Consider the following 16,495-nt stretch of genomic DNA (forward strand, 5'->3'; position numbering starts at 1 on the left):
GGGAATTTGGGTTCTTTAATTTGAATTCCTCATTCTCTTCTCAATTCCTCACCTCTTCTCCTCCCTTTTGTTGTGTGCAATGACTGCAAAAGCTTATAAGATGTTTTAATAGGGGTGTTGTATCTATTTCTTATTGTTTAATGCCTATAAATAGGATCAAAGAGACAATAAACTTAAAAGATAAACACTGAAGCTAGGTAAATTAGTTAAGATTCATGAAATCCATAAAAATAATACTTTTAGAAAATAAACAAATATACTACACAAAATGAAAAAGAAAAGAAGTAGAGGAAACTGTATCGTTGTTGTAGTCTCTTCTCTATTCAATTCACTTTCTGCAAAAAATATTGAAATTATATTAGTGTTAAAGATTGTAGAGAGAGAAGAAAAACTGAAGATGCAATTTTTCTTTAAAAAACTGGTATTTATAGATCTCTGCATCCAAAGTATTGTTGCATATTAATATTCGAGTTGGGCATATTAACAATTGGTTCAAAGGTATAAGAGTAGTTATTTCATATCTAACTCTATTATCTAATGGTTGCAGTAATGTAAAGTAATTTTTTTAAAAACAATTAAATAGTTTAAAAGTGAACAACCAAAATATCCAATCGGCACAATTCCTCTACGTGGTGAATTGATTTGGTCCTCCTTGATTAATTGCTAACATAGTACTAAAAATTAGGCATATTAACTGTTGGTATAAAAAGATAAAGTTAGTTTTTTCAGAAACTAATTGTATTAACTCTTAGTTTAGAAAATGTCCTTCTTTTCAGCCACATACGCTACTTTTTAGGAGCCAAATTATATTTACGTAGTAACACATGATCAAAATATAAATTTGGTAAAAAATATTCATTTTTTGAAAAGCAGGGCCATAACAAATGAAAATGTCATCGGAGTAGTCATTTTTATGGTTTCGTAAAAAAACTAATGGTCAACACTAAATGCACAGTGGTATGACCGTTAATTTTTTTGACGGAACCGTAAAAATGACCACTCCGACAAAGATTTCATTTGTTATGGAACTGTTTTTTAAAAAGTGGATGTTTTGGACCAAATTCATATTTTGGTCATATGTTTAGACCAAAATTGACCTTTACTCTTATATTTATAACTCGTTCAACCATAAAATGAGAGATTTAATATATGAGTCAAATTTTTTATAATATGCACCAAATTCATATTTTGATCATATGTTTAGATCAAAATTGACCTTTACTTTTATATTTATAACACATTCAACCATAGAATGAGAGATTTAATATATGAGTCCAATTTTTTATAATATGCACAACTCACATTTTATTAAGTTAGGCGCCAAAAATAGTCCACAAAAACCGTGACATTATATATTGAGAGATTACGTCTATTATAACACCATGGACAGTATCAAAGAAGTACATATTGCGGATGTTTTCTTTGAAGTTGGGGGATTGGTGTATGACAATGACTGAAACATGCATATACCCTATCCGTCCATAATTTGTAATCACATTTTTAATTCAGAACTAGTTTTAAGAAATTGTTTTACTTTTTAAAGAAAGATTTAATTAAAATTAGTTTGTGGAAGGTGAATCTCATTATTGATTTTATAATAAGAATATAATAATTTAGCCATTACCTAAAATGGATAAAAAGCAAATGAAAATTTAAATTATGAGTATTTTGAAATGACAAAATAAGATATTTTTCAATTAATTGAAATTAGATGCAGTTATAGTAAAATTAGATGTGGAGGCCCACTTTCAATAATAGTCCTAGTATTTACCTTTTTATCTCCATCTTCGTAGAGCATCCGCATCCACAATAAAGACGCCCTAACAAATAGTTTAGCCAAAAACTCCTCGTGCCACATCATCATACCCTTCACAGAGCCTAGCAATAGCTTAACCAATACCCTAGTCCTCATGAGAAAAAAAACACCAAAAACAATAACGACGAAATGAATTGAAGAAAAAAAATAGAAAAAAATGAAATAGGAATAGAATATTTTTTAGAAAAAATTAAAAAAATTGGCTAGCCGCTCTCATGCTTTATTCTTTTGTCCGTCGCGTTAGCCGGTTGCAATAGTGGATGCTCTTATTTTATTTATAATTTTATAAATACCACTATTGTGGATGCTCTTAATTTATTAATAATTTTATAAATATTAATGTTATTATTTTTAGAATTTTAAATATAAATGAAATTATGTCAATAAACGATACTACTACTAATTAACAAAATATAAAATATTTTATCATTAGTATAAAAACAATTTAAAAAACACGCATATATATTCAACACTTCTAGAAGCCAATTTCTTTACCTCTTGTTTTTGGGGTTGAGTGACTGCAAATTCCCGCTCTCACTGTATGGAGCCCTCTCCGAAGCGCCTGCAAGCCGGCATAATCTCTAGGATCCATCTCGAGAACTTCATGTGCCACAGCAATCTCGACATTGAGTTCGGAGACTTGGTTAACTTCATCACCGGCCAAAATGGGAGTACGCACGCACCCACCCCTCTCCCTCTCTCTCTACACCCCTAACTCTATCTCCCTCAATTTGGTTCCTATTTTCAATTTTATCCTGTTAATTAATTCAGGCGGAAAGAGCGCAATATTAACCGCACTTTGTGTCGCATTCGGCTGCCGAGCTCGTGGTACGCAGCGAGCGAATACACTCAAGGATTTTATCAAAACTGGCTGCAGGTTTGTTGTCCCTTTTTCCCCCAAAATATTTGGGGTATTTGGGTAATGAATTGCAATCAGCATTTTCAGATGTTTTTACATTGTTGTAAACTTACAGTGCCTTCTCTTTGCTTGTAGATTTATCATCAGAGAGATTTATCTAACAGTATTATCATAAATTGGAGGGGAAAAGGGTTGCCTGGGGAATATTATCCACTCTATAGAATATGTTGAAAAAGGGGAAATATATGTACCTTTCCATCAAAGAGAATGCCTGTAAACCTCTCAAATAAAACTAATTTGAGTTGTAGAGAGAATTGAGACTGAAGTAGAGCAACCAATTGCTTTTAAATACTCAAATATAAACATGTTCATTGGCCCGAATGCTCTAAGTAATTACTGCTTTTATTGTATCCTATGTATCCCTATCTACTTGCTCTTGCTTTAGGGGGAAGACTTATGTCTGATAAGTATGTACTTTGATTTGAAAGTTTAAGTCTCTAAATCAAAATTTCAGGCCTCCTTCTCTAATTTGATTTCTTCCTCTCTACCCTTATGAGTTGAAAATTGAACCACTCTAAAGTCTAAATTATGAAAAATAACCAACTTGACTTAATTCTTGAGATGCCACTGCATATGATTTTGTACATCTCATTTCTATAATGTTTATTGATGTGTGCCTATCGTATACATAGCATGCTGTAGCATCATATCTCCAATTTGGAGCTAGCAAGTTGTTATCAACGTAATTTATTTATGGAAGGTGCTTGACTAAATTGTTTCTTGTTATACCGTGTCTTATAAGTTATTTCAAACCATTTTTGTCCATATACAGCTCTGCGCTAGTCCAAGTTGAGATAAAGAATCAAGGTGAAGATGCTTTCAAGCATGAACTGTATGGAGACACCATCACTGTGGAGCGTAGAATCACAGAATCTGCTGGTGGCAGCATCACATTAAAAAATAGTCAAGGTTTTATTTGCTTGGTCTAATATCTCATTTGTTTTCGGTGCATGTCCAGAAACAGTTGAATATTTCCAATATCCCTGCCTAAACTGCTATTTTAAGAAATATATGTACGAGTAGAAGTGATTATGAATTTGTGAGCTCATTTGTTCAGATGTGTCTATGCTTTGTCTTATCAAGAAATATTAATTTGTGAACTCATTAAACAATAAATTAGTTTCTCACCATTTTACTGCAACTTACAAAACAATTAGTGCTAAAATTACCATAATAGTATTGTTTTATATGCATATTTTTATCATAATTGTGAGTGGAATGAGTTAGTAAAATATGAGGTACACTTACCAAAAATAGTAACTGAAATGGGACAATTAATGGGGACATGATGAAAATGGCAAAATGAGACAAGTGGGGGGGGGGAACAAGTGGGAGTAGTAAAAATTTACTTTTTATATAGGAAGAAAATTAAAGTGTAACATTAACTTTGAAAATTTACAATACTAAAATATTTCTTGATACTTGATTGTGTTGATTTTTTTTTTCACACTGCTCAGGTGACACAGTGATTTTTCTATGATGTGTTCCTGCATTTGTCAATTCATTGTAAAAAAGATTTTTGCCCAAGTTGGATTACTGATGGTCATTGACAATGACATCTGTTCCTTTGGAAAACTGGTATAAGAAAAACCCTTAGTGAGAAGATGTTTCCTTTGAACTTTTCATTTTGAGAATTTTCAAATATATAATGATATTCTTGAATTTGTGGCATATTTTTTCATACAAGTCAATTTATAATTGAATAAATGGGATGTTCTGTAATGCCTATACTTTATTTTTTCTGTTGAGTTTTTCTTCTCTGCAGGTTGGTTGATGGTTTATTTCTATAACCGAGAAATTAAAATTTTCAAGAAAATGTTTGTCTCTCCTTAATCACGGGGATTTATTTTTCTTCCTATATGCTTGTATGGTTCCACCCTTCCTATGTGCTCTTTTTCAAGAAAATGATTTCATCATGGGATTTATTTATGACGTCTTGGTTATCTTCAATTTTTATTACTATCTAATGCTTGTCTCTCTTTATTACTTAGTTAATAATGACAACTATCATGTTAAATATTTGTATGCTATCCTGATTGCTCACTATTCAGGTAGAAAAATTGGCTCCAAGAGAGAGGATCTCCGTGAGATTGTAGAATACTTCAATGTAAGTACTACTAACCTTTTCAATGCAATTTTTGAATTTATGAAAGATGAATTGATTCCGCTGCACACTTTATCTAATTTTACTTCATTGATGACTAGGAAAGCTATCTTTTTGGTTAGTTAATGATATGGACATGTTATTGACTTGGTTCTCTGTCTCTTATTCTTGAGTCTGACCTTGTTGCTGAATGCTGATTCAGGATGCTCTCTCACTTGATGTTTATAGATCAAACTTTATTGGGTCACTAAGTTACTTAGCAAATGACATAGACATTTGACTGAAAGGGTGACCTCAGGCCTATGATGGAGAACTTCAATAGCTTTTACTGCACCTCAACTTAAAAGAATATATGTTAAACATATGACATATCTTCCTATGCTGTCTGGTTCCACCCTTCCATGTTGCTAGTGAGATAGCATTATATTGACACCTTATCTCCCGTCCTTAAAGTATGCCATTCTTTGTGTGTTAATGTCTTTTAGGATCTGGAAATAGTTTACTAATGCAAATGTTGTTGATATGTTTTAGTTGGTTAAGCTTTTTATGATGCAGCGTTTCATGGAATCTTTGATGCTTTAGTGTGCTCAACTATCTTTCCCATTTGAGAATTACCACATTATACTAGTGGAGAGAGAAAAAGATCAGATCAAGAATGAATTCTGTCATCTGCAATGCTGTCCTCAACTAGACCAATGTTGGACTAACATTCTGTGTTGATATCGTATTATCTTAGATACCGCCGTATCAATTCAGGAGAGGAAAATGCTACTATCTAGAACTTATGTGCCTCTTTAACTTGGTATCTTCTTGAATCCTAAAAAGAGTTGGGGAAAAACATCTTAGGGAGTACTACAAAGCAATATGAAAGGACAATGTGATAACAGTCAAATTTCTCTAACCTTTTGTATTATGGTTAGTAGTGGAAGTAAGTCCTTTTAGTGAGTTAACTTTATCACTGATTATTAATTATGGGATTTGTTTTTACTCTTAGGGAGGTCAGTCCACTCTGAAACTAGTTCATTGGCCATAAAAGACCGAGAAAATGAAGAGTTTTATAACCTTGAACTGAATGGTTGGAGGGATTGGAAATTTAACTCCATATATTTTTAGCCACATGTTACTCAGTTTGAGATTTCAAGTATTGTAAGAGTTAACTACTCCATCCGTCCCTGAAAATTTGTCACCTATTTCCTTTTTCGTCTGTCCCTAAAAATTTGTCACCTTTCACTTTTACCATTTTTGGTAGTGGACCCTACATTCCACTAACTCATTCACACTAACATTTTATTATAAAACCAATATACTCCCTCCGTCCCGCACTACTTGCACGTATTTCCTTTTTGGGCGTCCCAAGTTATTTGCACTCTTTCCATTTTTAGTAAAAATTTTCACCTACAGCCGTCATTTTTGACTTTCCTATACACTCATTCCTTAATCTCCGTGCCGAAAAGGAAATGAGCGAGTAGCTCGGGACGGAGGGAGTATAAATGTAGGACCCACATGCCATCAACTTTTTCAACCCACTTTCTATTACATTTATTAAAACCCGTGCCGGGTCAAATGGTGACGAATTATGGGGGACGGAGGGAGTATATAATTTCAAGTATTGTACTCCCTCCGTCCCAGCTAAGAGTTGTATGCTTTAACTGTGCTAGTTATTAGTTAATATGAAAATTCCATGTGTAATTTTCCACTGGGCTTTTTTTAACCTGCATTGTCTGTTTGGTGGAAAGAATGTAGCTTTTGCTTAGCTTTTTATGTCTTGTGCACTGTGAAAGCATATATTTCAAATTCAAACAGATGTTGGTCAACAGGGTTGAGCTGTCATGTGCTGCATTGGCTTTATTTGTCATGGACAGTGGCAACAAAATCTATTAATGAACATGACTGTCCTTTTCTTAGTACATAGATTTAGAACCTATGTTCATATTAATGTGGAATATCAATTTAAATATTTCAGGTAGTGTCTTTACCTGGGACATACATGTTTGGGATTTTTTGTAGCCACTTTTGGCGTAAATGATCATAGTGCTTTGATGGGATTTCACTACTGCATCTCATGATTCTCATTTTAATATTTCATTGTTATATTGTTCAAGCATATATCGAAAAAGGTCATATTTCTCAAATATGAGTGTTCTGGGAACTAAAAGGGACATAATTCTTTTATTGGATAGTTTCATTCTCTAATCTAATTATTATATCCTCTCCCCACTCTTTGCCTTCGGTTTTTATGGATGATGCTACAATCTTTCTGTTAATGTGGTTGACCTGTGTCCGCTGTATAGATTGATGTAGAGAATCCATGCACAATCATGACACAAGACAAGAGTAGAGAATTTCTGCATTCAGGCAATGACAAAGACAAGTTCAAGGTAACAATGAACTTGTAATTAACTAATTTTCTACTTCCACATAGCCAACTGAATCTCATTAATTTGGATAAATGTAATCACTAGTTTTAGTTACAACAAAACAAGTAACACCATCTTTACAGTTCTACTTCAAGGCAACACTTCTTCAACAAGTGGATGACCTACTAAACGGAATTGGCAAGCAGCTACAAGATGCAAATGGCCTGATTAGTCATTTGGAAGATTCGTTAAGGCCGGCAAAGAAGGAACTTGATGAACTACAAGAAAAGATAAAAAACATGGAAGTTATGGAGGAGATGTCACAACAGGTGCAGTTATTAAGAAAGAAACTAGCTTGGTCGTGGGTATATGATGCTGATAGAAAACTTGATGAGCAACATAAGTTGATTGAAAAGCTAAAAGGAAGGATACCTAGCTGTCAAGCAATGATTGACCAGAATCATGTATGTGGTTTTTCTATCTCCTGGAAAAAACTTTTATCTGTTCTTTGTCTGTGTCCAAAGTGACCTGGAAGCATATTACAGAAGATCTTCTGTGTTGATGTTTGATTTACCGCCACCGAGTAGTGATAATAAGCTGGTGGTGATGTCATTGATTGCTTTGGTTGTAAACGATTTAGTGGAAACTCCTTACTCTTCAGAGTACTTAGTAAATTCTTATTGGGTTGTTTCCAAAGATAAGATAAAACTAGCTAAATGTGGACTATTAGTGCACCATCCTGCTGGGTTCGTTTTTGGCCAAATTTATTTTGCCAAATAACCTGAGATGTCGGCTGAGATTTGATTCAAAGAGAGCTAACTGATAATACCCACATTGCTTATTGCAGCACAAGATGGAAAAGTTGAATGATCGATTGGCAGCAAAGAAAGATGAAATATCAAATATGATGGAAAGAACATCTGAAGTTAGAAGATTGAAGGAGGATCTACAGCAAAATCTTTCTATGGTATGGTATTTTTGAATTACAATAGATTCTGTTAATTATCAAAGGCTGATGAAAAATGTACTCTTGCTCAGATCTCCCATTTCCCTTAGGTTCTAGTTTTGTCATTCATTCTCTATAATGTTCTTTTGCCTGTGCCAAATAACTGTTCTTTAGAGTCTGCCTCGACTAAATCTTGAAGTGTATATCTTCTTCTTTACAAGTTTCTTTGAGAAAAAATGTTTGCCTCTACTTTGGTAAATTGCTCGAACTTCTTTTCTTCTATGCACAGCAGCATAATTGGTGTACTCACTCTTGTAGAGTTCCATAGCAGTATTGTTTTTGTGACTAAGATTCTGAAATGTAAAGATTTTATTTTAGGCTGTGAAGGAGCAGCTTGAGCTAACAGGGGAACAAGAGCGCATAAATAGGCAAATTGAAATTATGGTTAAACAGGTCAGATCACTCGAGAGGCAGATCCAGGAAATGCATGAGCAGTATCAGCAAAATACACAGGTAACACACTTGCTACCAATTGGCCTTTTAAAACTGACATAGGTGAAACAAACTAATCCAAGGTCGTTGGTGTTACTATGAGTCTTGAGATATGCATTGATGTTATTTACCGTGGGAATCTAATACAGATTACTCCATAAGTGCAGTTTCTCCCAATTCCAATATAATTTAAGAGTTCAAAAGTGCTCCTACACATTAGCTCTAATGATTAATTATATATTCTGATACAATTTTTTTAGAAATTAAGTATTGTCTAATTTAAACCTCTGATATAATAAGTTATATGAATTATATTTTTTAATATATTTTTTTTGAGAAAATATTTATTTTATTGTAATTTTAAGCTTGACATATGAAGAGTTTCTTTTCAAGAAAATACATTATTTTTTTTCTCTAAATGTTTTTCTAAAAATATAATTGCATTTTTTATTTAATTAGTTATACAGTATGAATTATATTTTTGACTAAAGTCCAAAATTGGTAGCGTACATTTGAGAAAAAAAACTTTTAGGCCCTATAAATAGCATTTGGGCCTAAACAATATTTTTGGTCCACTTTTAATGATTTTGTAAAAAATTAACGGTCAACCACATTTTGACTGGATTATGGGTGAAATAGTATTTTAAATAGTCAAACGGAAGTACAAAATTGGTCTCGTACATTTGTACAAAAAACCTATTGGTTTGGTCCTATACATTGTGTTAGGTTTTGGTTATAGACAATATGTTATGGTCTATGTTTAACTCAGTAATTAATCAGGTCAATGCAGTTGACAGTTAGCTTTTGTCAAAATCTTTACATATGGACCAAAACAAATCTAGTACGAGAAGCTTTGTAAGAGACCAATTTTGGACTTTAGTTTGTATGTTTTGATATAATTAGCTATATGAATTGTATTTCATGATTTAATTTTTTGAAAATAAGTTATATTTTCTTATATAACTTTTGGACCAATTCATAATGTGTAAGACCAAAAAGTGAGCTTGTGCAAAGTCCCTCACTACTTTCCAATAGCTTATGGCTAAAGCTACTTTTAAATTTATATTCATTTATGGCTAAAACTAAGAAAAAAATACATACATAATTAAGAGAGATAATGCCCGCGACCAAAGTTCTTAGGATCGAGTCCTCTGTGGTACAATCTTTAAATTTATACTCCCTCCGTCCCACAATAAGAGGCACATTTTGCCATTTCGGTCCGTCCCACAATAAGAGATACATTTCACTTTTACCATAAATGGTAAGTAGGTCCCACGTTCAACTAACTCACTTCACTCACATTCTATTATAAATCTAATATAAAAAAGTGGACCTCATATTCTACTAACTTTTCCAACCCATTATTCTTTACATTTCTTAAAACTCGTGCGCACACCAAATGTGACTTCTATTGTGGGACGAAGGGAGTATTCATTTACCCATAAAAAAAGTATGGATACTAATTCATTGAACTCAGACATGTTCTTAGAGTGAGTTGGTGGTTTTGAATGTGACATATTAATATGGGATCATAAGGTATCTGTTTATAAAATGTACTCTTTGTCCCAAGGTAGTTGAGTCGTATTCCTTTTGGGTTGTCCCAAGTTAGCTGAGTCATTTCCATTTAAGTCAAAAAAACTTTATCTTTTCTCATACTTTATTCTCTCTTTATCTCTTTTACTTTATTCCCTCTTTTACTTTACTTTCTCCACTTTAACCTTTAACATATCAATTACTTAAATTTCGTGTCCAAAAGAAATGCCCCAACTATCTTGGGACGGAGGGAGTATATCTTACACCAAAATACAACTGAACCAGATATAACTTGCAAATATGATATGGTTCAATAGGCTGAAGAAAATGAGATGGAGGAAAGGCTTAGGGAACTTCAAGCTGAAGTTGATAATGCTAATGTCAACATTCAGAGGTAGCATTCCATTCTAAAGTTCTTTCATCTGCTATGTGCTAGCTTTTATGCTTTCAGAATTCAATGGTCTTTTCATCAAAATGAAATCGTCATTTAGATCGAAGGAAGAAGAGGAAAATATGCGGCAGAGGATAGCTATGGTAGATAATGAAATACACCAGATTTCCATTCAGGTAATGGTATCTGTATGATGCTTCAGCTTGTGCATCTTTAAAATCATGCACCAGGACAGTGCAAGCTAAAGGCATGCAATGGAATTGCATACCAAGAACTAGTTGTATGTTCTATATGTGTGGAAATGTCAAAAGAATTGAAGTCTTTAGTCTTTACAATGTCCTTTTCTGCTCTCACCATGATATTTAATAAATTGAACTTTCACAACATGTCATGTTTCTAGATATTTCCAGTTCCTGTTTCTTTTCATGAAAATCTTCATTTATGGCATAGACAAAGCTACATATTATCATTGATAAATTACACAAAGTATGCGCAATTGGTTCTCTGTTGTGTTTCAGTTGCATGAGGTTAGCAGATCGATTCTTGCTAACAACATCCCTTTATATTATTTCACACGCCTATTCATCTTCTGTTTATATTTTTATTATTGCAAACATTACTACTCCCTCCCCTACTATAGTTGACACAAATTTCTTTTTGGGATGTCCCACTCTAAATTGCACATTTTTTAAAATAGAAACTTCATCCTCTCTTCTTTTCCCTCTCTTACTTTATTCTCTTTACTCTTAACTCACGAAAACAACATTGCATAAAATCCCGTGCCGAATAAGAAATGCTCCACATAGAGTGGGACGGAGGGAGTGTATGATTATGTTATTTTAAACTATGTTTTCTCTTAATGGGCACTTTATTTTGCACACACCCATTTTATCTTTACAAAATATATACTACCTCTGAAAATAGAAACTATTTTCATTTTGGTTCATTCCTTACAAATTGAAACTTTCTAGACTTTTGTTTTAGAACGTGGACCCCACTACACTACTTCCACTACTGTTTCTCTTCCTCTCTCTCTTACTTTACCAATTCATCTCTCTTATTTACCAATTGTGCATTAAACCCGTGCCGTTTCAAAAGTTTGTATTTTCAAAGACGAAGGTAGTATATTTTTTTCTTATTTTTAATAGAAATATATTTACTTATATTTATTCATTTTAGAGTAAAGTTAGTGGATTGTGAGGTCCACGTCCTAAAATAGAGATTGTAACAAGTTTCTATTTTTAAGGGATGATCCAAATTGGAAATAATTTATTTTCTTAAGGGACGGATGTAGTATTATATTTTACAGTATAATTTGTATCTATTTTTTCATTTTCTATGTTTAATTGTACTTCTTAAGTTTCCACTTAATATATTCAATATTTCAAAATATACATTGGCCCAAAAATTCTATTATTTTATCATAAATTTTTTCGATTAATGATGCCTAGAAACGTATCAATAAAAGTTAACAATGGCACATGGTTGCTCCCGACGATGCCGATACCGACACCAAATTTTTTTCATAATTGCTAACAATGGGTCGGGAGTAAAAATTAATTGATATGCACATATATTGCCACGTGGTGAGTTGAATCGATCACAATTGCAGAAAGAGAGAAAAAAAGGAGAGAAGTGGTTTCTGCATATGTGATTGGTTGGACACACCTTGTGGCAGTATTTCTGGACCACTGAATTTATTCATAGTTCGGCCCTCCAACTACTCAGTCACTGTTTATGGATAATTTAGTCAGCATGTCCTTCTCCAGATTGAAGATGTCGATAAAAGCAATCGTGATATTTCCTCACGGATACGTGAAATCCAAATGCATCAAAGGAATAAGGTCTCGATTCTCATCTTGTTGATATTCGTATATTCTGTTACGTTTACTTTATTTATTTGTATCTTAGTTTCTTTTTCTTTGAAGGTTACTGCATTTGGAGGAGGTCGGGTAACCAATCTTTTACAGGCGATCGAGCGGAACCAGCATAAATTTAGTATTCCACCCATTGGTCCCTTAGGTTCCCATGTGGTATATTATTCAAGTTCACTAGCTTACTGCGTCCTGCATGATATTGATACTACCTATTTATGCTTGTTAATGGATCTTCATGGTTTACTGTTGGTTTTTGCAAAATAATTGTATGCTTCTGTTTCTCCATATATAATTGATGAAATGTAACCAATTAGTGCTTTTGGGGAATGAAAAGGTTTGTTGTTGGATTCTGGTGAAAAGGAAAAGTAGATAACTTCAGCCAAAGTTTGAGAGCCATTTAAACAAGCCATAAATCTTGTGTACTAGAGATTTTCTTGATCACTTAACCTAAATGTGTATCAACATGGAACATACATAAGGGGTTCTGTTTTTTTGCTCTTTTATAAGTATTATCATGTTGCATTTGTTCATTGTCAAAGTAATCACCACCATCCATTTTCCTTTTTTTTTTCATAAAGTATCTGTCCTGTTTCAGTGATTGACTCAGTAAGTTATAGGTTGTGATCCCTTCTTGTTTTTTGATTAGAATCTAGATACTTTTGGACTTTAACTGATGACAAAATGGAATCATATTAAATGACTCTTGTTCTCAGTGAGTTGATGACAATGTCAAATGCTTTCCCCGTTCTCTGTGTATGTCATTTTTCTTTATTTTTTTAACATGTTAAAATTTCACCCTAGAGCATTATGTGACTTACTAACTAATTCATTGTTGAGGACATAATTTCTAGTAAGGAGATTACTGTCTACCCTCACCCAGATCCCGATTCTGGTGTACCAGGATAGAGACTTTTGTTTTTAGATTTAAGGATCACTTAGTTGTTTTCAGTCATGTGAGGCTTCTGTAATATTTTGAGGTAGTTTAGGTCTTTACATTGTTGAAAAATTATTGCAGGAATTGGAACATGGAGACATGTGGGCTATAGCTATTGAAACTGCAGTTGGCAGGTTGCTCAATGCTTTCATTGTCACGGATCATAAAGATTCTCGTATCTTAAGAGCATGTGCAAGAGAAGCTAACTATAACCACTTACAGATTATCGTGCATGATTTTCGCAGACCGAGGTTGCTTGTTCATGTCTATGCAGTTGCATCAATTTCTGACAATGATTTGCAATTCCTATTGGCCCTAATAGTTTAGCTGTGCCTATTGGTAGGATCAACATTCCGAATCACATGCTGCCTCAGACTAATCATCCCACTGCATTGTCTGTTCTGCATTCAGACAATTCTACAGTACTCAATGTTTTGATTGATATGGTAGGCTTTCAGCATTTTCTTGTTCTATCCCTTGTTTTAACTTAAAATAAAACTATTATCTTAAGGTTTTGCACTATAGTGATGGTTCATTCCTTGTATTGTTTTTCTTTTGTTATAAATAAAGGAAGATTGCATGCATCCACTGGTGTTTGAAAACAGTTATTGTTCCTTTCTTTTAGGGGGAAATAATTATTGTTCTTATGCAATTGATTCATCATATATATTGCCATATGTATTACTCCCTCCGTTCTGCCGTAACAGAGGCGTTCCATTTTCTGCGCTCATTTTGGAAAAATATAGTTAAAATGGAGAAAGAGTAAAGTAAGAGAGAAAATAATGTAGAGAAGAGTCTTCTCTACATTATTCTCTCTTCTCTACATTATTTTCTCTCTTACTTTACTCTTTCTCCATTTTAACTATTTATTAGTAATATTTTCTAAAACAAGTGCAGAAAATGAAACGCCTCTATTAACATGGAACGGAGGGAGTATCATGTTAAGATTTTTTGCATTCAGAAAGTTACTGCAGGCATATTTTTTTGGAGAAAAGGCTTTAGCTGTTTGGTTATGCAGTGTTAAATTTGATTTTCCCTTGCATGTTTAATCAAGAGTATTCCTGTTTATGTTCTGTTTCTTCAGCAGGGTATTGGTGTATTTCTTTTTTTTATTTATTATAATATGCATCTCTTTGTAGGGTAATGCTGAGAGGCAAGTGCTTGTCAAGATTATGAAGTTGGTAAAACTGTCGCCTTTGATCAGAGGATACCAAACCTTAAGGAGGTTTACACATCGGATGGGTACAAAATGTAAGCTAATCTGGAACCCCTGCACATCCAAATAACATGAGTCTTTCTCTTGCCTTTTTTATACCATTTCTTTGTAGGAATGCATCATGCTAATTCATCTTCTGCTGCATATTTAATTGATCTTGTTTCAATAGAAAATCAATGGATGTTTAGTATTGATATTATGCTGTTTTGGTACAGCCTAGGAAATAATCAATTGTGAGTAAGTTGTCAGATATTTCGAAATTCTGATGTACTACTTGTGAAGTTAATATTAATAACCTACTAAGTCGACAAAAGAAGAGAGTAAGTTGGAATTTTGATGATGGACTCATTATTTTATGAGTTCTTAACTTAAGGACAAAGTAAGTGCATTCATATCACAGTATATTTATCTAAATGCTTATTTATATAATTTTCTTACATAAACATGTAATGTTCCTATTAAATTGCTCCATCTTCTTGAAAACACCATGTTTTTCTTTATGTTGATTACCAATTGAGTTCCTGTTTTCCATCTATCCATGTGCCCCTTTAAGGTGGTTTCTACTTTCAAGTTTAATTTGGGTAGAAGTCAATTATAAAGTAAAGGAATTTTGTAGGTTTTACCGTAGTTCAGCTCAAACAATTTTCTTCCCAAACAAAACGTTAGGGCTGGCCGACTTTCTGGTTCATTTGATGATCAAATTAAATATCTGGAGAGAGAAGCTTCAGAAGCAAAACTGAAAGCCCAACAAGGCCGTGGACAGAACGGGCCAAGAGGAAGACTTGACGGATCTCGGAACACATTAAGCAATATGAAGGTAACCTCCAGCTTTGGAGTCTGTTATAGTCTCTAAAATATTGCATTATAGTCTCAGTATTACGATAGAACTGTAACATTAAAAGCCTGTAGATAATTCTTGCTTATCTTTAAATCTTAATTGCCATCATGATGTCATTTAACACCAAAGCAATTGTAAGATTTCCGGACTTAAGGCTGCCATTATGTAGGTCCAACTTCCAAAGCTGCTAGTGTAATCTAAGTATCTAACAAAATTATAGAATAATCTTCTACACTGAAACATATGTTTTATGGTAGGCTTCCTCTGGCCATAAAAATAACATGAGTCATTTACTAAGACTAACATGCGCATCAATAATATAATTAACACTATATAAGAGCTCTTAATTTGCTCTTAACATACTAAACTCTCTCTTATGTTGAATGCTAGAGGCTTATTATTTCATTAAGACATAATAGTGTGTTATGGGAATATCATGTAAGGAGCTAAATGATATTGTTTGAATCAATTGGTAAAAGAACCTTATCTTCACATTAAATCAAGACGAGATCGTTTTGTTATAAAAAACTATACTATATAACAGGGCATTCTTAAAAGAAATTCAAGTAAAAAAAGTAAATGAAATTAGGATAAATATCACTTCGAAATATAGTCATATTGCTTATGTTATTTATGAATTATGCTAAAATTGTTGGTACCTTTTTTTTTTTGTTTTTATGAAGGTTGCTTCGCTATGCTGATTATATATTGGTCTAAATTCTTGCAGAGAAGGCGCATGGATCTGGAACGGGTTGTAGGTCAAAAGAATTTGACCTGAAAGATGTTAAGAAACTGCTTTCCTCAGAAGCTAATGGAGCAGATGATTCTAATCTGGACGACATTCGTCAAGAGATATCTGTGCGTCTTTTAAATAATTCCACCTTAATGCTTTGGCCTACTTTCTAGAGCTAATTAAATACTGTAGCTAGAGGATCTGGTCTGTATATTGGGCGTCTTATATAGTTATTTATTCATGTTTTCTCACTTGGAATTTATGTGCAGAAACTGCAAGATGAAATACAAGAAAAAAAGGCTTTACTAGCAAAAGTTCATAATAGGGTGAAAGAAGCTG

At 33.3% G+C, this 16,495-nt stretch overlaps 1 pseudogene; it reads left to right on the top strand.

Moving 5' to 3' along the window:
• Positions 1-2,322: 2,322 nt before the first annotated feature.
• LOC121791769 lies at positions 2,323-15,515 on the top strand (annotated as a pseudogene).
• The last annotated feature ends 980 nt before the right edge of the window (positions 15,516-16,495 follow it).

Source organism: Salvia splendens, unplaced genomic scaffold (assembly GCF_004379255.2).
Source record: "Salvia splendens isolate huo1 unplaced genomic scaffold, SspV2 ctg904, whole genome shotgun sequence".
In the NCBI taxonomy this organism is placed as follows: domain Eukaryota; kingdom Viridiplantae; phylum Streptophyta; class Magnoliopsida; order Lamiales; family Lamiaceae; genus Salvia; species Salvia splendens.